Source organism: Taudactylus pleione, unplaced genomic scaffold, assembly GCF_031769625.1.
Source record: "Taudactylus pleione unplaced genomic scaffold, aTauple2 ptg000619l, whole genome shotgun sequence".
Lineage (NCBI taxonomy): Eukaryota > Metazoa > Chordata > Amphibia > Anura > Myobatrachidae > Taudactylus > Taudactylus pleione.
In genome coordinates, this window is record NW_028285021.1 from 341,955 (window position 1) to 363,586 (window position 21,632).

The 21,632-nt window shown below is 34.7% G+C and overlaps 8 non-coding genes across 8 annotated transcripts; all 8 read left to right on the top strand.

The window, feature by feature from the left end:
* The first annotated feature begins 856 nt into the window (after positions 1–856).
* On the top strand, positions 857–938 carry TRNAS-GCU (transfer RNA serine (anticodon GCU)). Its single transcript has one exon. It is a non-coding gene; the product is annotated as a tRNA-Ser (tRNA).
* A 4,978-nt stretch (positions 939–5,916) lies between these two features.
* On the top strand, positions 5,917–5,998 carry TRNAS-GCU (transfer RNA serine (anticodon GCU)). Its single transcript has one exon. It is a non-coding gene; the product is annotated as a tRNA-Ser (tRNA).
* Positions 5,999–8,820: 2,822 nt separating this feature from the next.
* On the top strand, positions 8,821–8,902 carry TRNAS-GCU (transfer RNA serine (anticodon GCU)). The gene has a single exon. It is a non-coding gene; the product is annotated as a tRNA-Ser (tRNA).
* Positions 8,903–11,725: 2,823 nt separating this feature from the next.
* On the top strand, positions 11,726–11,807 carry TRNAS-GCU (transfer RNA serine (anticodon GCU)). Its single transcript has one exon. It is a non-coding gene; the product is annotated as a tRNA-Ser (tRNA).
* A 1,583-nt stretch (positions 11,808–13,390) lies between these two features.
* On the top strand, positions 13,391–13,472 carry TRNAS-GCU (transfer RNA serine (anticodon GCU)). Its single transcript has one exon. It is a non-coding gene; the product is annotated as a tRNA-Ser (tRNA).
* Positions 13,473–13,905: 433 nt separating this feature from the next.
* Positions 13,906–13,987, top strand: TRNAS-GCU (transfer RNA serine (anticodon GCU)). Its single transcript has one exon. It is a non-coding gene; the product is annotated as a tRNA-Ser (tRNA).
* Positions 13,988–15,549: 1,562 nt separating this feature from the next.
* TRNAS-GCU (transfer RNA serine (anticodon GCU)) lies at positions 15,550–15,631 on the top strand. Its single transcript has one exon. It is a non-coding gene; the product is annotated as a tRNA-Ser (tRNA).
* Positions 15,632–21,229: 5,598 nt separating this feature from the next.
* TRNAS-GCU (transfer RNA serine (anticodon GCU)) lies at positions 21,230–21,311 on the top strand. The gene has a single exon. It is a non-coding gene; the product is annotated as a tRNA-Ser (tRNA).
* The last annotated feature ends 321 nt before the right edge of the window (positions 21,312–21,632 follow it).

Sequence of the window (21,632 nt, forward strand, 5' to 3'; positions counted from 1 at the left end):
AATGAACAATGCTTTTCATTAAAGACATACATAGAACACACTTAGTGAAAATCTACTATTACTGTTATAGTAGAAGTCGTAGAAGTCATGTCATTTAGTGAAAATCTAAGCCAAATGTGTGTGTTATGATTTTTTGTCGTTTGTGATGGATCAACATGATGGTGTAGTAGTTCACAAATATAGGTTACGTTTAAAGTAAAATAAATGTTCTTTAAGCAAAGGCTCACTTGAAAGAGGACTTGCTAACAAGCCTGAGATATTGCTGAGAACACAACCAACAATGTATAAAGAAATGATTTAAAATATGACAAGTGGTGTCAGACAACTCATCTTTATTTGTGCCAGAAAGACGAGGTGGCCGAGTGGTTAAGGCGACGGATTGCTAATCCATTGTGTTCTGCACGCATGGGTTCAAATTTTGTTGGTTTGGAATTTTTTCCTTGGAAATGGAATTTTGCAAATAATGCTTCATAAGTGAAGCTGACATTCAAATGTCAAAAACAAACTAATTAAATTAAGAAATCTACATCAATGAACAATGCTTTTCATTAAAGACATACATAGAACACATTTAAGGAAAATCTACCATTACTGTTATAGTAGTAGTCATGTCATTGGCCAGATGTGTATGTTATGATTTTTTGTCGTTTGTAATGGATCAACATGATGGTGTAGTAGTTCACAAATATAGGTTAAGTTTAAAGTAAAATAAATGTTCTTTAAGCAAAAGCTCACTTGAAAGTGGACATGCTAACAAGCCTGTGATATTGCTGAGAACACAACCAACAATGTATAAAGAAATGATTTAAAATATGACAAGTGGTGTCAGAAAACCCTTCTTCATTTGTGCCAGAAAGATGAGGTGGCCGAGTGGTTAAGGCGATGGACTGCTAATCCATTGTGCTCTGCACGCATGGGTTCAAATCCCATCCTCGTCGGTTTGGAGTTGTTTGCTTGGAAATGGAATTTTTACAAATAATGCTTCATAAGTGAAGCTAACACTCAAATGTCAAAAATAAACTAATTCAATTAAGAAATCTACTTCAAAGAACAATGCTTTTCATTAAAGACATACATAGCACACATTTAGTGAAATCTACCATTACTGTTATAGTAGAAGTGATGTCATTGGCAAGATCTGTAAGTTATGATTTTTTGTCATTTGTGATGGATCAACATGATGGTGTAGTAGTTCACAAATATAGGTTACGTTTAAAGTAAAATAAATGTTCTTTAAGCAAAAGCTCACTTGAAAGTGGACTTGCTAACAAGCATGTGATATTGCTGAGAACACAACCAACAATGTATAAAGAAATGATTTAAAATATGACAAGTGGTGTCAGAAAACCCTTCTTTATTTGTGCCAGAAAGATGAGGTGGCCGAGTGGTTAAGGCGATGGACTTCACTTCACTTCACTTTACTTATGAAGCATTATTTGCAAAAATTCCATTTCCAAGCAAGCAATTCCAAACCGACGAGGATGGGATTGGATCCCATGCATGCAGAGCACAATCCATTGTACTCTGCATGCATGGGTTCCAATCCCATCCTTGTCGGTTTGGAATTGTTTGCTTGGAAATGGAATTTTTGCAAATAATGCTTCATAAGTGAAGCTGACACTCAAATGTCAAAAATAAACTAATTAAATTAAGAAATCTACTTCAATGAACAATGCTTTTCATTAAAGACATACATAGAACACATTTAGTGAAAATCTACCATTACTGGTATAGTAGAAGTCATGTCATTAGCCAAATGTGTATGTTATGATTTTTTGTCGTTTGTGATGGATCAACAAGATGGTGTAGTAGTTCACAAATATAGTTTATGTCTAAAGTAAAATAAATGTTCTTTAAGCAAAGGCTCACTTGAAAGTGGACATGCTAACAAGCCTGTGATATTGATGAGAACACAACCAATAATGTACAAATAATTGATTTAAAACAAGACAAGTGGTGTCAGAAAATCCTTCTTTATTTGTGCAAGAAAGATGAGGTGGCCGAGTGGTTAAGGCGATTGACTTCACTTCACTTCACTTTACTTATGAAGCATTATTTGTAAAAATTCCTTTTCCAAGCAAACAATTCCAAACCGACGAGGATTGGATTTGAACTCATGCGAGCAGAGCACAATCCATTGTGCTCTGCATTCATGGGTTCCAATCCCATCCTCGTCAGTTTGGAATTGTTTGCTTGGAAATGGAATTTTTGCAAATAATGCTTCATAAGTGAAGCTGACACTCAAATGTCAAAAATAAACTAATTCAATTAAGAAATCTACTTCAATGAACAATGCTTTTCATTAAAGACATACATAGAACACACTTAGTGAAAATCTACCATTACTGTTATAGTAGAAGTCGTAGAAGTCATGTCATTTAGTGAAAATCTAAGCGAAATGTGTGTGTTATGATTTTTTGTCATTTGTGATGGATCAACATGATGGTGTAGTAGTTCACAAATATAGGTTACGTTTAAAGTAAAATAAATGTTCTTTAAGCAAAGGCTCACTTGAAAGAGGACTTGCTAACAAGCCTGTGATATTGCTGAGAACACAACCAACAATGTATAAAGAAATGATTTAAAATATGACAAGTGGTGTGAGACAACTCATCTTTATTTGTGCCAGAAAGACGAGGTGGCCAAGTGGTTAAGGCGATGGACTGCTAATCCATTGTGTTCTGCACGCGTGGGTTCAAATCTTGTCAGTTTGGAATTTTTTCCTTGGAAAGGGAATTTTGCAAATAATGCTTCATAAGTGAAGCTGACACTCAAATGTCAAAAATAAACTATTTCAATTAAGAAATCTATGTCAATGAACAATGCTTTTCATTAAAGACATATATAGAACACATTTAAGGAAAATCTACCATTACTGTTATAGTAGAAGTCATGTCATTGGCCAAATGTGTATGTTATGATTTTTTGTCGTTTGTGATGGATCAACATGATGGTGTAGTAGTTCACAAATATAGGTTATGTCTAAAGTAAAATAAATGTTCTTTAAGCAAAGGCTCACTTGAAAGGGGACATGCTAACAAGCCTGTGATATTGATGAGAACACAACCAATAATGTATAAAGAATTGATTTAAAACAAGACAAGTGGTGTTAGAAAACCCTTCTTTATTTGTGCCAGAAAGACAAGGTGGCCGAGTGTTTAAGGTGATGGACTGCTAATCCATTGTGCTCTGCACGCATGGGTTCAAATCCCATCCTCGTCGGTTTGGAGTTGTTTGCTTGGAAATGGAATTTTTGCAAATAATGCTTCATAAGTGAAGCTAACACTCAAATGTCAAAAATAAACTAATTCAATTAAGAAATCTACTTCAAAGAACAATGCTTTTCATTAAAGACATACATAGCACACATTTAGTGAAATCTACCATTACTGTTATAGTAGAAGTGATGTCATTGGCCAGATCTGTAAGTTATGATTTTTTGTCATTTGTGATGGATCAACATGATGGTGTAGTAGTTCACAAATATAGGTTACGTTTAAAGTAAAATAAATGTTCTTTAAGCAAAAGCTAACTTGAAAATGGACTTGCTAACAAGCCTGTGATATTGCTGAGAACACAACCAACAATGTATAAAGAATTGATTTAAATTATGACAACTGGTGTTAGAAAACCCTTCTTTATTTGTGCCAGAAAGATGAGGTGGCCGAGTTGTTAAGGCGATGGACTTCACTTCACTTCACTTTACTTATGAAGCATTATTTGCAAAAATTCCATTTCCAAGCAAACAATTCCAAACCGACGAGGATGGGATTGGAACCCATGCATGCAGAGCACAATCCATTGTGCTCTGCATTCATGGGTTCCAATCACATCCTCATCGGTTTGGAATTGTTTGCTTGGAAATGGAATTTTTGCAAATAATGCTTCATAAGTGAAGCTGACACTCAAATGTAAAAAAAAAACTAATTCAATTAAGAAATCTACTTCAATGAACAATGCTTTTCATTAAAGACATACATAGAACACATTTAGTGAAAATCTACCATTACTGTTATAGTAGTAGTCATGTCATTGGCCAGATGTGTATGTTATGATTTTTTGTCGTTTGTAATGGATCAACATGATGGTGTAGTAGTTCACAAATATAGGTTAAGTTTAAAGTAAAATAAATGTTCTTTAAGCAAAAGCTCACTTGAAAGTGGACTTGCTAACAAGCCTGTGATATTGCTGAGAACACAACCAACAATGTATAAAGAAATGATTTAAAATATGACAAGTGGTGTGAGACAACTCATCTTTATTTGTGCCAGAAAGACGAGGTGGCCAAGTGGTTAAGGCGATGGACTGCTAATCCATTGTGTTCTGCACGCGTGGGTTCAAATCTTGTCAGTTTGGAATTTTTTCCTTGGAAAGGGAATTTTGCAAATAATGCTTCATAAGTGAAGCTGACACTCAAATGTCAAAAATAAACTATTTCAATTAAGAAATCTATGTCAATGAACAATGCTTTTCATTAAAGACATATATTGAACACATTTAAGGAAAATCTACCATTACTGTTATAGTAGAAGTCATGTCATTGGCCAAATGTGTATGTTATGATTTTTTGTCGTTTGTGATGGATCAACATGATGGTGTAGTAGTTCACAAATATAGGTTATGTCTAAAGTAAAATAAATGTTCTTTAAGCAAAGGCTCACTTGAAAGGGGACATGCTAACAAGCCTGTGATATTGATGAGAACACAACCAATAATGTATAAAGAATTGATTTAAAACAAGACAAGTGGTGTTAGAAAACCCTTCTTTATTTGTGCCAGAAAGACAAGGTGGCCGAGTGTTTAAGGTGATGGACTGCTAATCCATTGTGCTCTGCACGCATGGGTTCAAATCCCATCCTCGTCGGTTTGGAGTTGTTTGCTTGGAAATGGAATTTTTGCAAATAATGCTTCATAAGTGAAGCTAACACTCAAATGTCAAAAATAAACTAATTCAATTAAGAAATCTACTTCAAAGAACAATGCTTTTCATTAAAGACATACATAGCACACATTTAGTGAAATCTACCATTACTGTTATAGTAGAAGTGATGTCATTGGCCAGATCTGTAAGTTATGATTTTTTGTCATTTGTGATGGATCAACATGATGGTGTAGTAGTTCACAAATATAGGTTACGTTTAAAGTAAAATAAATGTTCTTTAAGCAAAAGCTAACTTGAAAATGGACTTGCTAACACGCCTGTGATATTGCTGAGAACACAACCAACAATGTATAAAGAATTGATTTAAATTATGACAACTGGTGTTAGAAAACCCTTCTTTATTTGTGCCAGAAAGATGAGGTGGCCGAGTTGTTAAGGCGATGGACTTCACTTCACTTCACTTTACTTATGAAGCATTATTTGCAAAAATTCCATTTCCAAGCAAACAATTCCAAACCGACGAGGATGGGATTGGAACCCATGCATGCAGAGCACAATCCATTGTGCTCTGCATTCATGGGTTCCAATCACATCCTCATCGGTTTGGAATTGTTTGCTTGGAAATGGAAATTTTGCAAATAATGCTTCATAAGTGAAGCTGACACTCAAATGTAAAAAAAAAACTATTTCAATTAAGAAATCTACTTCAATGAACAATGCTTTTCATTAAAGACATACATAGAACACATTTAGTGAAAATCTACCATTACTGTTATAGTAGTAGTCATGTCATTGGCCAGATGTGTATGTTATGATTTTTTGTCGTTTGTAATGGATCAACATGATGGTGTAGTAGTTCACAAATATAGGTTAAGTTTAAAGTAAAATAAATGTTCTTTAAGCAAAAGCTCACTTGAAAGTGGACTTGCTAACAAGCCTGTGATATTGCTGAGAACACAACCAACAATGTATAAAGAAATGATTTAAAATATGACAAGTGGTGTCAGAAAACCCTTCTTCATTTCTGCCAGAAAGATGAGGTGGCCGAGTGGTTAAGGCGATGGACTGCTAATCCATTGTGCTCTGCACGCATGGGTTCAAATCCCATCCTCGTCGGTTTGGAGTTGTTTGCTTGGAAATGGAATTTTTCCAAATAATGCTTCATAAGTGAAGCTAACACTCAAATGTCAAAAATAAACTAATTCAATTAAGAAATCTACTTCAAAGAACAATGCTTTTCATTAAAGACATACATAGCACACATTTAGTGAAATCTACCATTACTGTTATAGTAGAAGTGATGTCATTGGCAAGATCTGTAAGTTATGATTTTTTGTCATTTGTGATGGATCAACATGATGGTGTAGTAGTTCACAAATATAGGTTACGTTTAAAGTAAAATAAATGTTCTTTAAGCAAAAGCTCACTTGAAAGTGGACTTGCTAACAAGCATGTGATATTGCTGAGAACACAACCAACAATGTATAAAGAAATGATTTAAAATATGACAAGTGGTGTCAGAAAACCCTTCTTTATTTGTGCCAGAAAGATGAGGTGGCCGAGTGGTTAAGGCGATGGACTTCACTTCACTTCACTTTACTTATGAAGCATTATTTGCAAAAATTCCATTTCCAAGCAAGCAATTCCAAACCGACGAGGATGGGATTGGATCCCATGCATGCAGAGCACAATCCATTGTACTCTGCATGCATGGGTTCCAATCCCATCCTCGTCGGTTTGGAATTGTTTGCTTGGAAATGGAATTTTTGCAAATAATGCTTCATAAGTGAAGCTGACACTCAAATGTCAAAAATAAACTAATTCAATTAAGAAATCTACTTCAATGAACAATGCTTTTCATTAAAGACATACATAGAACACATTTAGTGAAAATCTACCATTACTGGTATAGTAGAAGTCATGTCATTAGCCAAATGTGTATGTTATGATTTTTTGTCGTTTGTGATGGATCAACAAGATGGTGTAGTAGTTCACAAATATAGTTTATGTCTAAAGTAAAATAAATGTTCTTTAAGCAAAGGCTCACTTGAAAGTGGACATGCTAACAAGCCTGTGATATTGATGAGAACACAACCAATAATGTACAAATAATTGATTTAAAACAAGACAAGTGGTGTCAGAAAATCCTTCTTTATTTGTGCAAGAAAGATGAGGTGGCCGAGAGGTTAAGGCGATTGACTTCACTTCACTTCACTTTACTTATGAAGCATTATTTGTAAAAATTCCTTTTCCAAGCAAACAATTCCAAACCGACGAGGATTGGATTTGAACTCATGCGTGCAGAGCACAATCCATTGTGCTCTGCATTCATGGGTTCCAATCCCATCCTCGTCAGTTTGGAATTGTTTGCTTGGAAATGGAAATTTTGCAAATAATGCTTCATAAGTGAAGCTGACACTCAAATGTCAAAAATAAACTAATTCAATTAAGAAATCTACTTCAATGAACAATGCTTTTCATTAAAGACATACATAGAACACATTTAGTGAAAATCTAACATTACTGTTATAGTAGAAGTCGTAGAAGTCATGTCATTTAGTGAAAATCAAAGCCAAATGTGTGTGTTATGATTTTTTGTCGTTTGTGATGGATCAATATGATCGTGTAGTAGTTCACAAATATAGGTTACATTTAAAGTAAAATAAATGTTCTTTAAGCAAAGGCTCACTTGAAAGTGGACTTGCTAACAAGCCTGTGATATTGCTGAGAACACAACCAACAATGTATAAAGAAATGATTTAAAATATGACAAGTGGTGTGAGACAACTCATCTTTATATGTGACAGAAAGACGAGGTGGCCGAGTGGTTAAGGCGATGGACTGCTAATCCATTGTGTTCTGCACGCATGGGTTCAAATCTTGTCAGTTTGGAATTTTTTCCTTGGAAATGGAATTTTGCAAATAATGCTTCATAAGTGAAGCTGACACTCAAATGTCAAAAATAAACTAATTCAATTAAGAAATCTACGTCAATGAACAATGCTTTTCATTAAAGACATACATAGAACACATTTAAGGAAAATCTACCATTACTGTTATAGTAGAAGTCATGTCATTGGCCAAATGTGTATGTTATGATTTTTTGTCGTTTGTGATGGATCAACATGATGGTGTAGTAGTTCACAAATATAGTTTATGTCTAAAGTAAAATAAATGTTCTTTAAGCAAAGGCTCACTTGAAAGTGGACATGCTAACAAGCCTGTGATATTGCTGAGAACACAACCAACAATGTATAAAGAATTGATTTAAAATATGACAACTGGTGTAAGAAAACCCTTCTTTATTTGTGCCAGAAAGATGAGGTGGCCGAGTGGTTAAGGCGATGGACTTCACTTCACTTCACTTTACTTATGAAGCATTATTTGCAAAAATTCCATTTCCAAGCAAACAATTCCAAACCGACGAGGATGGGATTGGAACCCATGCATGCAGAGCACAATCCATTGTGCTCTGCATTCATGGGTTCCAATCCCATCCTCGTCGGTTTGGAATTGTTTGCTTGGAAATGGAATTTTTGAAAATAATGCTTCATAAGTGAAGCTGACACTCAAATGTAAAAAAAAAACTAATTCAATTAAGAAATCTAGTTCAATGAACAATGCTTTTCATTAAGGACATACATAGAACACATTTAGTGAAAATCTACCATTTCTGTTATAGTAGTAGTCATGTCATTGGCCAGATGTGTATGTTATGATTTTTTGTCGTTTGTGATGGATCAACATGATGGTGTAGTAGTTCACAAATATAGGTTAAGTTTAAAGTAAAATAAATGTTCTTTAAGCAAAAGCTCACTTGAAAGTGGACTTGCTAACAAGCCTGTGATATTGCTGAGAACACAACCAACAATGTATAAAGAAATGATTTAAAATATGACAAGTGGTGTCAGAAAACCCTTCTTCATTTGTGCAAGAAAGACGAGGTGGCCGAGTGGTTAAGGCGATGGATTGCTAATCCATTGTGCGCTGCACGCATGGGTTCAAATCCCATCCTCGTCGGTTTGGAGTTGCTTGCTTGGAAATGGAATTTTTGCAAATAATGCTTCATAAGTGAAGCTAACACTTAAATGTCAAAAATAAACTAATTCAATTAAGAAATCTACTTCAATGAACAATGCTTTTCATTAAAGACCTACATAGCACACATTTAGTGAAAATCTACCATTACTGTTATAGTAGAAGTCATGTCATTGGCCAAATGTGTATGTTATGATTTTTTGTCGTTTGTGATGGATCAACAAGATGGTGTAGTAGTTCACAAATATAGTTTATGTCTAAAGTAAAATAAATGTTCTTTAAGCAAAGGCTCACTTGAAAGTGGACATGCTAACAAGCCTGTGATATTGATGAGAACACAACCAATAAAGTATAAAGAAATGATTTAAAATATGACAAGTGGTGTCAGAAAACCCTTCTTTATTTGTGCCAGAAAGATGAGGTGGCCGAGTGGTTAAGGCGATGGACTTCACTTCACTTCACTTTACTTATGAAGCATTATTTGCAAAAATTCCATTTCCAAGCAAGCAATTCCAAACCGACGAGGATGGGATTGGATCCCATGCATGCAGAGCACAATCCATTGTACTCTGCATGCATGGGTTCCAATCCCATCCTCGTCGGTTTGGAATTGTTTGCTTGGAAATGGAATTTTTGCAAATAATGCTTCATAAGTGAAGCTGACACTCAAATGTCAAAAATAAACTAATTCAATTAAGAAATCTACTTCAATGAACAATGCTTTTCATTAAAGACATACATAGAACACATTTAGTGAAAATCTACCATTACTGGTATAGTAGAAGTCATGTCATTAGCCAAATGTGTATGTTATGATTTTTTGTCGTTTGTGATGGATCAACAAGATGGTGTAGTAGTTCACAAATATAGTTTATGTCTAAAGTAAAATAAATGTTCTTTAAGCAAAGGCTCACTTGAAAGTGGACATGCTAACAAGCCTGTGATATTGATGAGAGCACAACCAATAATGTACAAATAATTGATTTAAAACAAGACAAGTGGTGTCAGAAAATCCTTCTTTATTTGTGCAAGAAAGATGAGGTGGCCGAGTGGTTAAGGCGATTGACTTCACTTCACTTCACTTTACTTATGAAGCATTATTTGTAAAAATTCCTTTTCCAAGCAAACAATTCCAAACCGACGAGGATTGGATTTGAACTCATGCGTGCAGAGCACAATCCATTGTGCTCTGCATTCATGGGTTCCAATCCCATCCTCGTCAGTTTGGAATTGTTTGCTTGGAAATGGAATTTTTGCAAATAATGCTTCATAAGTGAAGCTGACACTCAAATGTCAAAAATAAACTAATTCAATTAAGAAATCTACTTCAATGAACAATGCTTTTCATTAAAGACATACATAGAACACATTTAGTGAAAATCTAACATTACTGTTATAGTAGAAGTCGTAGAAGTCATGTCATTTAGTGAAAATCAAAGCCAAATGTGTGTGTTATGATTTTTTGTCGTTTGTGATGGATCAATATGATCGTGTAGTAGTTCACAAATATAGGTTACATTTAAAGTAAAATAAATGTTCTTTAAGCAAAGGCTCACTTGAAAGTGGACTTGCTAACAAGCCTGTGATATTGCTGAGAACACAACCAACAATGTATAAAGAAATGATTTAAAATATGACAAGTGGTGTGAGACAACTCATCTTTATATGTGCCAGAAAGACGAGGTGGCCGAGTGGTTAAGGCGATGGACTGCTAATCCATTGTGTTCTGCACGCATGGGTTCAAATCTTGTCAGTTTGGAATTTTTTCCTTGGAAATGGAATTTTGCAAATAATGCTTCATAAGTGAAGCTGACACTCAAATGTCAAAAATAAACTAATTCAATTAAGAAATCTACGTCAATGAACAATGCTTTTCATTAAAGACATACATAGAACACATTTAAGGAAAATCTACCATTACTGTTATAGTAGAAGTCATGTCATTGGCCAAATGTGTATGTTATGATTTTTTGTCGTTTGTGATGGATCAACATGATGGTGTAGTAGTTCACAAATATAGTTTATGTCTAAAGTAAAATAAATGTTCTTTAAGCAAAGGCTCACTTGAAAGTGGACATGCTAACAAGCCTGTGATATTGCTGAGAACACAACCAACAATGTATAAAGAATTGATTTAAAATATGACAACTGGTGTAAGAAAACCCTTCTTTATTTGTGCCAGAAAGATGAGGTGGCCGAGTGGTTAAGGCGATGGACTTCACTTCACTTCACTTTACTTATGAAGCATTATTTGCAAAAATTCCATTTCCAAGCAAACAATTCCAAACCGACGAGGATGGGATTGGAACCCATGCATGCAGAGCACAATCCATTGTGCTCTGCATTCATGGGTTCCAATCCCATCCTCGTCGGTTTGGAATTGTTTGCTTGGAAATGGAATTTTTGAAAATAATGCTTCATAAGTGAAGCTGACACTCAAATGTAAAAAAAAAACTAATTCAATTAAGAAATCTAGTTCAATGAACAATGCTTTTCATTAAGGACATACATAGAACACATTTAGTGAAAATCTACCATTTCTGTTATAGCAGTAGTCATGTCATTGGCCAGATGTGTATGTTATGATTTTTTGTCGTTTGTGATGGATCAACATGATGGTGTAGTAGTTCACAAATATAGGTTAAGTTTAAAGTAAAATAAATGTTCTTTAAGCAAAAGCTCACTTGAAAGTGGACTTGCTAACAAGCCTGTGATATTGCTGAGAACACAACCAACAATGTATAAAGAAATGATTTAAAATATGACAAGTGGTGTCAGAAAACCCTTCTTCATTTGTGCAAGAAAGACGAGGTGGCCGAGTGGTTAAGGCGATGGATTGCTAATCCATTGTGCGCTGCACGCATGGGTTCAAATCCCATCCTCGTCGGTTTGGAGTTGCTTGCTTGGAAATGGAATTTTTGCAAATAATGCTTCATAAGTGAAGCTAACACTTAAATGTCAAAAATAAACTAATTCAATTAAGAAATCTACTTCAATGAACAATGCTTTTCATTAAAGACCTACATAGCACACATTTTGTGAAAATCTACCATTACTGTTATAGTAGAAGTCATGTCATTGGCCAAATGTGTATGTTATGATTTTTTGTCGTTTGTGATGGATCAACAAGATGGTGTAGTAGTTCACAAATATAGTTTATGTCTAAAGTAAAATAAATGTTCTTTAAGCAAAGGCTCACTTGAAAGTGGACATGCTAACAAGCCTGTGATATTGATGAGAACACAACCAATAAAGTATAAAGAATTTATTTAAAACAAGACAAGTGGTGTCAGAAAATCCTTCTTTATTTGTGCCAGAAAGATGAGGTGGCCGAGTGGTTAAGGCGATTGACTTCACTTCACTTCACTTTACTTATGAAGCATTATTTGTAAAAATTCCTTTTCCAAGCAAACAATTCTAAACCGACGAGGTTGGGGATTGGAACCCATGCGTGCAGAGCACAATCCATTGTGCTCTGCATTCATGGGTTCCAAACCCATCCTCGTCGGTTTGGAATTGTTTGCTTGGAAATGGAATTTTTGCAAATAATGCTTCATAAGTGAAGCTGACACTCAAATGTCAAAAATAAACTAATTCAATTAAGAAATCTACTTCAATGAACAATGCTTTTCATTAAAGACATACATAGAACACACTTAGTGAAAATCTACCATTACTGTTATAGTAGATGTCGTAGAAGTCATGTCATTTAGTGAAAATCTAAGCGAAATGTGTGTGTTATGATTTTTTGTCGTTTGTGATGGATCAACATGATGGTGTAGTAGTTCACAAATATAGGTTACGTTTAAAGTAAAATAAATGTTCTTTAAGCAAAGGCTCACTTGAAAGAGGACTTGCTAACAAGCCTGTGATATTGCTGAGAACACAACCAACAATGTATAAAGAAATGATTTAAAATATGACAAGTGGTGTGAGACAACTCATCTTTATTTGTGCCAGAAAGACGATGTGGCCAAGTGGTTAAGGTGATGGACTGCTAATCAATTGTGTTCTGCACGCATGGGTTCAAATCTTGTCAGTTTGGAATTTTTTCCTTGGAAAGGGAATTTTGCAAATAATGCTTCATAAGTGAAGCTGACACTCAAATGTCAAAAATAAACTATTTCAATTAAGAAATCTATGTCAATGAACAATGCTTTTCATTAAAGCATATATAGAACACATTTAAGGAAAATCTACCATTACTGTTATAGTAGAAGTCATGTCATTGGCCAAATGTGTATGTTATGATTTTTTGTCGTTTGTGATGGATCAACATGATGGTGTAGTAGTTCACAAATATAGGTTATGTCTAAAGTAAAATAAATGTTCTTTAAGCAAAGGCTCACTTGAAAGGGGACATGCTAACAAGCCTGTGATATTGATGAGAACACAACCAATAATGTATAAAGAATTGATTTAAAACAAGACAAGTGGTGTTAGAAAACCCTTCTTTATTTGTGCCAGAAAGACAAGGTGGCCGAGTGGTTAAGGTGATGGACTGCTAATCCATTGTGCTCTGCACGCATGGGTTCAAATCCCATCCTCGTTGGTTTGGAGTTGTTTGCTTGGAAATGGAATTTTTGCAAATAATGCTTCATAAGTGAAGCTGACACTCAAATGTAAAAAAAAAACTAATTCAATTAAGAAATCTACTTCAATGAACAATTCTTTTCATTAAAGACATACATAGAACACATTTAGTGAAAATCTACCATTACTGTTATAGTAGTAGTCATGTCATTGGCCAGATGTGTATGTTATGATTTTTTGTCGTTTGTAATGGATCAACATGATGGTGTAGTAGTTCACAAATATAGGTTAAGTTTAAAGTAAAATAAATGTTCTTTAAGCAAAAGCTCACTTGAAAGTGGACTTGCTAACAAGCCTGTGATATTGCTGAGAACACAACCAACAATGTATAAAGAAATGATTTAAAATATGACAAGTGGTGTCAGAAAACCCTTCTTTATTTGTGCCAGAAAGACGAGGTGGCTGAGTGGTTAAGGCGATGGACTGCTAATCCATTGTGCTCTGCACGCATGGGTTCAAATCCCATCCTCGTCGGTTTGGAGTTGTTTGCTTGGAAATGGAATTTTTGCAAATAATGCTTCATAAGTGAAGCTAACACTCAAATGTCAAAAATAAACTAATTCAATTAAGAAATCTACTTCAAAGAACAATGCTTTTCATTAAAGACATACATAGCACACATTTAGTGAAATCTACCATTACTGTTATAGTAGAAGTGATGTCATTGGCAAGATCTGTAAGTTATGATTTTTTGTCATTTGTGATGGATCAACATGATGGTGTAGTAGTTCACAAATATAGGTTACGTTTAAAGTAAAATAAATGTTCTTTAAGCAAAAGCTCACTTGAAAGTGGACTTGCTAACAAGCATGTGATATTGCTGAGAACACAACCAACAATGTATAAAGAAATGATTTAAAATATGACAAGTGGTGTCAGAAAACCCTTCTTTATTTGTGCCAGAAAGATGAGGTGGCCGAGTGGTTAAGGCGATGGACTTCACTTCACTTTACTTATGAAGCATTATTTGCAAAAATTCCATTTCCAAGCAAGCAATTCCAAACCGACGAGGATGGGATTGGAACCCATGCATGCAGAGCACAATCCATTGTACTCTGCATGCATGGGTTACAATCCCATCCTCGTCGGTTTGGAATTGTTTGCTTGGAAATGGAATTTTTGCAAATAATGCTTCATAAGTGAAGCTGACACTCAAATGTAAAAAAAAAACTAATTCAATTAAGAAATCTACTTCAATGAACAATGCTTTTCATTAAAGACATACATAGAACACATTTAGTGAAAATCTACCATTACTGTTATAGTAGTAGTCATGTCATTGGCCAGATGTGTATGTTATGATTTTTTGTCGTTTGTGATGGATCAACATGATGGTGTAGTAGTTCACAAATATAGGTTAAGTTTAAAGTAAAATTAATGTTCTTTAAGCAAAAGCTCACTTGAAAGTGGACTTCCTAACAAGCATGTGATATTGCTGAGAACACAACCAACAATATATAAAGAAATGATTTAAAATATGACAAGTGGTGTCAGAAAACCCTTCTTCATTTGTGCCAGAAAGACGAGGTGGCCGAGTGGTTAAGGGGATGGACTGCTAATCCATTGTGCTCTGCATGCATGGGTTCAAATCCCATCCTCGTCGGTTTGGAGTTGTTTGCTTGGAAATGGAATTTTTGCAAATAATGCTTCATAAGTGAAGCTGACACTCAAATGTAAAAAAAAAACTAATTCAATTAAGAAATCTACTTCAATGAACAATTCTTTTCATTAAAGACATACATAGAACACATTTAGTGAAAATCTACCATTACTGTTATAGTAGTAGTCATGTCATTGGCCAGATGTGTATGTTATGATTTTTTGTCGTTTGTAATGGATCAACATGATGGTGTAGTAGTTCACAAATATAGGTTAAGTTTAAAGTAAAATAAATGTTCTTTAAGCAAAAGCTCACTTGAAAGTGGACTTGCTAACAAGCCTGTGATATTGCTGAGAACACAACCAACAATGTATAAAGAAATGATTTAAAATATGACAAGTGGTGTCAGAAAACCCTTCTTTATTTGTGCCAGAAAGACGAGGTGGCTGAGTGGTTAAGGCGATGGACTGCTAATCCATTGTGCTCTGCACGCATGGGTTCAAATCCCATCCTCGTCGGTTTGGAGTTGTTTGCTTGGAAATGGAATTTTTGCAAATAATGCTTCATAAGTGAAGCTAACACTCAAATGTCAAAAATAAACTAATTCAATTAAGAAATCTACTTCAAAGAACAATGCTTTTCATTAAAGACATACATAGCACACATTTAGTGAAATCTACCATTACTGTTATAGTAGAAGTGATGTCATTGGCAAGATCTGTAAGTTATGATTTTTTGTCATTTGTGATGGATCAACATGATGGTGTAGTAGTTCACAAATATAGGTTACGTTTAAAGTAAAATAAATGTTCTTTAAGCAAAAGCTCACTTGAAAGTGGACTTGCTAACAAGCATGTGATATTGCTGAGAACACAACCAACAATGTATAAAGAAATGATTTAAAATATGACAAGTGGTGTCAGAAAACCCTTCTTTATTTGTGCCAGAAAGATGAGGTGGCCGAGTGGTTAAGGCGATGGACTTCACTTCACTTCACTTTACTTATGAAGCATTATTTGCAAAAATTCCATTTCCAAGCAAGCAATTCCAAACCGACGAGGATGGGATTGGAACCCATGCATGCAGAGCACAATCCATTGTACTCTGCATGCATGGGTTACAATCCCATCCTCGTCGGTTTGGAATTGTTTGCTTGGAAATGGAATTTTTGCAAATAATGCTTCATAAGTGAAGCTGACACTCAAATGTAAAAAAAAAACTAATTCAATTAAGAAATCTACTTCAATGAACAATGCTTTTCATTAAAGACATACATAGAACACATTTAGTGAAAATCTACCATTACTGTTATAGTAGTAGTCATGTCATTGGCCAGATGTGTATGTTATGATTTTTTGTCGTTTGTGATGGATCAACATGATGGTGTAGTAGTTCACAAATATAGGTTAAGTTTAAAGTAAAATTAATGTTCTTTAAGCAAAAGCTCACTTGAAAGTGGACTTCCTAACAAGCATGTGATATTGCTGAGAACACAACCAACAATATATAAAGAAATGATTTAAAATATGACAAGTGGTGTCAGAAAACCCTTCTTCATTTGTGCCAGAAAGACGAGGTGGCCGAGTGGTTAAGGGGATGGACTGCTAATCCATTGTGCTCTGCATGCATGGGTTCAAATCCCATCCTCGTCGGTTTGGAGTTGTTTGCTTGGAAATGGAATTTTTGCAAATAATGCTTCATAAAATAAACTAATTCAATTAAGAAATCTACTTCAATGAACATTGCTTTTCATTAAAGACATACATAGCACACATTTAGTGAAAATCTACCATTACTGTTATAGTAGAAGTCATGTCATTGGCCAAATGTGTATGTTATGATTTTTTGTCGTTTGTGATGGATCAACAAGATGGTGTAGTAGTTCACAAATATAGTTTATGTCTAAAGTAAAATAAATGTTCTTTAAGCAAAGGCTCACTTGAAAGTGGACATGCTAACAAGCCTGTGATATTGATGAGAACACAACCAATAATGTATAAAGAATTGATTTAAAACAAGACAAGTGGTATCAGAAAATCCTTCTTTATTTGTGCCAGAAAGATGAGGTGGCCGAGTGGTTAAGGCGATTGACTTCACTTCACTTCACTTTACTTATGAAGCATTATTTGTAAAAATTCCTTTTCCAAGCAAACAATTCCAAACCGACAAGGATGGGATTGGAACCCATGCGTGCAGAGCACAATCCATTGTGCTCTGCATTCATGGGTTCCAAACCCATCCTCGTCGGTTTGGAATTGTTTGCTTGGAAATGGAATTTTTGCAAATAATGCTTCATAAGTGAAGCTGACACTGAAATGTCAAAAATAAACTAATTCAATTAAGAAATCTACTTCAATGAACAATGCTTTTCATTAAAGACATACATAGAACACACTTAGTGAAAATCTACCATTACTGTTATAGTAGAAGTCATAGAAGTCATGTCATTTAGTGAAAATCTAAGCGAAATGTGTGTGTTATGATTTTTTGTCGTTTGTGATGGATCAACATGATGGTGTAGTAGTTCACAAATATAGGTTACGTTTAAAGTAAAATAAATGTTCTTTAAGCAAAGGCTCACTTGAAAGAGGACTTGCTAACAAGCCTGTGATATTGCTGAGAACACAACCAACAATGTATAAAGAAATTATTTAAAATATGACAAGTGGTGTGAGACAACTCATCTTTATTTGTGCCAGAAAGACGAGGTGGCCGAGTGGTTAAGGCGATGGACTGCTAATCCATTGTGTTCTGCACGCATGGGTTCAAATCTTGTCAGTTTGGAATTTTTTCCTTGGAAACGGAATTTTGCAAATAATGCTTCATAAGTGAAGCTGACACTCAAATGTCAAAAATAAACTAATTCAATTAAGAAATCTACTTCAATGAACAATGCTTTTCATTAAAGACATACATAGAACACATTTAAGGAAAATCTACCATTACTGTTATAGTAGAAGTCATGTCATTGGCCAAATGTGTATGTTATGATTTTTTGTCGTTTGTGATGGATCAACATGATGGTGTAGTAGTTCACAAATATAGGTTACGTTTAAAGTAAAATAAATGTTCTTTAAGCAAAAGCTCACTTGAAAATGGACTTGCTAACAAGCCTGTGATATTGCTGAGAACACAACCAACAATGTATAAAGAATTGATTTAAATTATAACAACTGGTGTTAGAAAACCGTTCTTTATTTGTGCCAGAAAGATGAGGTGGCCGAGTTGTTAAGGCGATGTACTTCACTTCACTTCACTTTACTTATGAAGCATTATTTGCAAAAATTCCATTTCCAAGCAAACAATTCCAAACCGACAAGGATGGGATTGGAACCCATGCATGCAGAGCACAATCCATTGTGCTCTGCATTCATAGGTTCCAATCACATCCTCGTCGGTTTGGAATTGTTTGCTTGGAAATGGAATTTTTGCAAATAATGCTTCATAAGTGAAGCTGACACTCAAATGTAAAAAAAAAAACTAATTCAATTAAGAAATCTACTTCAATGAACAATTCTTTTCATTAAAGACATACATAGAACACATTTAGTGAAAATCTACCATTACTGTTATAGTAGTAGTCATGTCATTGGCCAGATGTGTATGTTATGATTTTTTGTCGTTTGTAATGGATCAACATGATGGTGTAGTAGTTCACAAATATAGGTTAAGTTTAAAGTAAAATAAATGTTCTTTAAGCAAAAGCTCACTTGAAAGTGGACTTGCTAACAAGCCTGTGATATTGCTGAGAACACAACCAACAATGTATAAAGAAATGATTTAAAATATGACAAGTGGTGTCAGAAAACCCTTCTTCATTTGTGCCAGAAAGACGAGGTGGCTGAGTGGTTAAGGCGATGGACTGCTAATCCATTGTGCTCTGCATGCATGGGTTCAAATCCCATCCTCGTTGGTTTGGAGTTGTTTGCTTGGAAATGGAATTTTTGCAAATAATGCTTCATAAGTGAAGCTAACACTTAAATGTCAAAAATAAACTAATTCAATTAAGAAATCTACTTCAATGAACAATGCTTTTCATTAAAGACATACATAGCACACATTTAGTGAAAATCTACCATTACTGTTATAGTAGAAGTCATGTCATTGGCCAAATGTGTATGTTATGATTTTTTGTCGTTTGTGATGGATCAACAAGATGGTGTAGTAGTTCACAAATATAGTTTATGTCTAAAGTAAAATAAATGTTCTTTAAGCAAAGGCTCACTTGAAAGTGGACATGCTAACAAGCCTGTGATATTGATGAGAACACAACCAATAATGTATAAAGAATTGATTTAAAACAAGACAAGTGGTATCAGAAAATCCTTCTTTATTTGTGCCAGAAAGATGAGGTGGCCGAGTGGTTAAGGCGATTGACTTCACTTCATTTCACTTTACTTATGAAGCATTATTTGTAAAAATTCCTTTTCCAAGCAAACAATTCCAAACCGACGAGGATGGGATTGGAACCCATGCGTGCAGAGCACAATCCATTGTGCTCTGCATTCATGGGTTCCAAACCCATCCTCGTCGGTTTGGAATTGTTTGCTTGGAAATGGAATTTTTGCAAATAATGCTTCATAAGTGAAGCTGACAATGAAATGTCAAAAATAAACTAATTCAATTAAGAAATCTACTTCAATGAACAATGCTTTTCATTAAAGACATACATAGAACACACTTAGTGAAAATCTACCATTACTGTTATAGTAGAAGTCGTAGAAGTCATGTCATTTAGTGAAAATCTAAGCGAAATGTGTGTGTTATGATTTTTTGTCGTTTGTGATGGATCAACATGATGGTGTAGTAGTTCACAAATATAGGTTACGTTTAAAGTAAAATAAATGTTCTTTAAGCAAAGGCTCACTTGAAAGAGGACTTGCTAACAAGCCTGTGATATTGCTGAGAACACAACCAACAATGTATAAAGAAATTATTTAAAATATGACAAGTGGTGTGAGACAACTCATCTTTATTTGTGCCAGAAAGACGAGGTGGCCGAGTGGTTAAGGCGATGGACTGCTAATCCATTGTGTTCTGCACGCATGGGTTCAAATCTTGTCAGTTTGGAATTTTTTCCTTGGAAACGGAATTTTGCAAATAATGCTTCATAAGTGAAGCTGACACTCAAGTGTCAAAAATAAACTAATTCAATTAAGAAATCTATGTCAATGAACAATGCTTTTCATTAAAGACATACATAGAACACATTTAAGGAAAATCTACCATTACTGTTATAGTAGAAGTGATGTCATTGGCCAAATGTGTATGTTATGATTTTTTGTCGTTTGTGATGGATCAACATGATGGTGTAGTAGTTCACAAATATAGGTTACGTTTAAAGTAAAATAAATGTTCTTTAAGCAAAAGCTCACTTGAAAATGGACTTGCTAACAAGCCTGTGATATTGCTGAGAACACAACCAACAATGTATAAAGAATTGATTTAAATTATGACAACTGGTGTTAGAAAACCCTTCTTTATTTGTGCCAGAAAGATGAGGTGGCCGAGTTGTTAAGGCGATGGACTTCACTTCACTTCACTTTACTTATGAAGCATTATTTGCAAAAATTCCATTTCCAAGCAAACAATTCCAAACCGACAAGGATGGGATTGGAACCCATGCATGCAGAGCACAATCCATTGTGCTCTGCATTCATAGGTTCCAATCACATCCTCGTCGGTTTGGAATTGTTTGCTTGGAAATGGAATTTTTGCAAATAATGCTTCATAAGTGAAGCTGACAATCAAATGTAAAAAAAAAACTAATTCAATTAAGAAATCTACTTCAATGAACAATGCTTTTCATTAAAGACATACATAGAACACATTTAGTGAAAATCTACCATTACTGTTATAGTAGTAGTCATGTCATTGGCCAGATGTGTATGTTATGATTTTTTGTCGTTTGTGATGGATCAACATGATGGTGTAGTAGATCACAAATATAGGTTAAGTTTAAAGTAAAATAAATGTTCTTTAAGCAAAAGCTCACTTGAAAGTGGACTTGCTAACAAGCCTGTGATATTGCTGAGAACACAACCAACAATGTATAAAGAAATGATTTAAAATATGACAAGTGGTGTCAGAAAACCCTTCCTCATTTGTGCCAGAAAGACGAGGTGGCCGAGTGGTTAAGGCGATGGACTGCTAATCCATTGTGCTCTGCACGCATGGGTTCAAATCCCATCCTCGTCGGTTTGGAGTTGTTTGCTTGGAAATGGAATTTTTGCAAATAATGCTTCATAAGTGAAGCTAACACTTAAATGTCAAAAATAAACTAATTCAAAAAGAAATCTACTTCAATGAACAATGCTTTTCATTAAAGACATACATAGCACACATTTAGTGAAAATCTACCATTACTGTTATAGTAGAAGTCATGTCATTGGCCAAATGTGTATGTTATGATTTTTTGTCGTTTGTGATGGATCAACAAGATGGTGTAGTAGTTCACAAATGTAGTTTATGTCTAAAGTAAAATAAATGTTCTTTAAGCAAAGGCTCACTTGAAAGAGG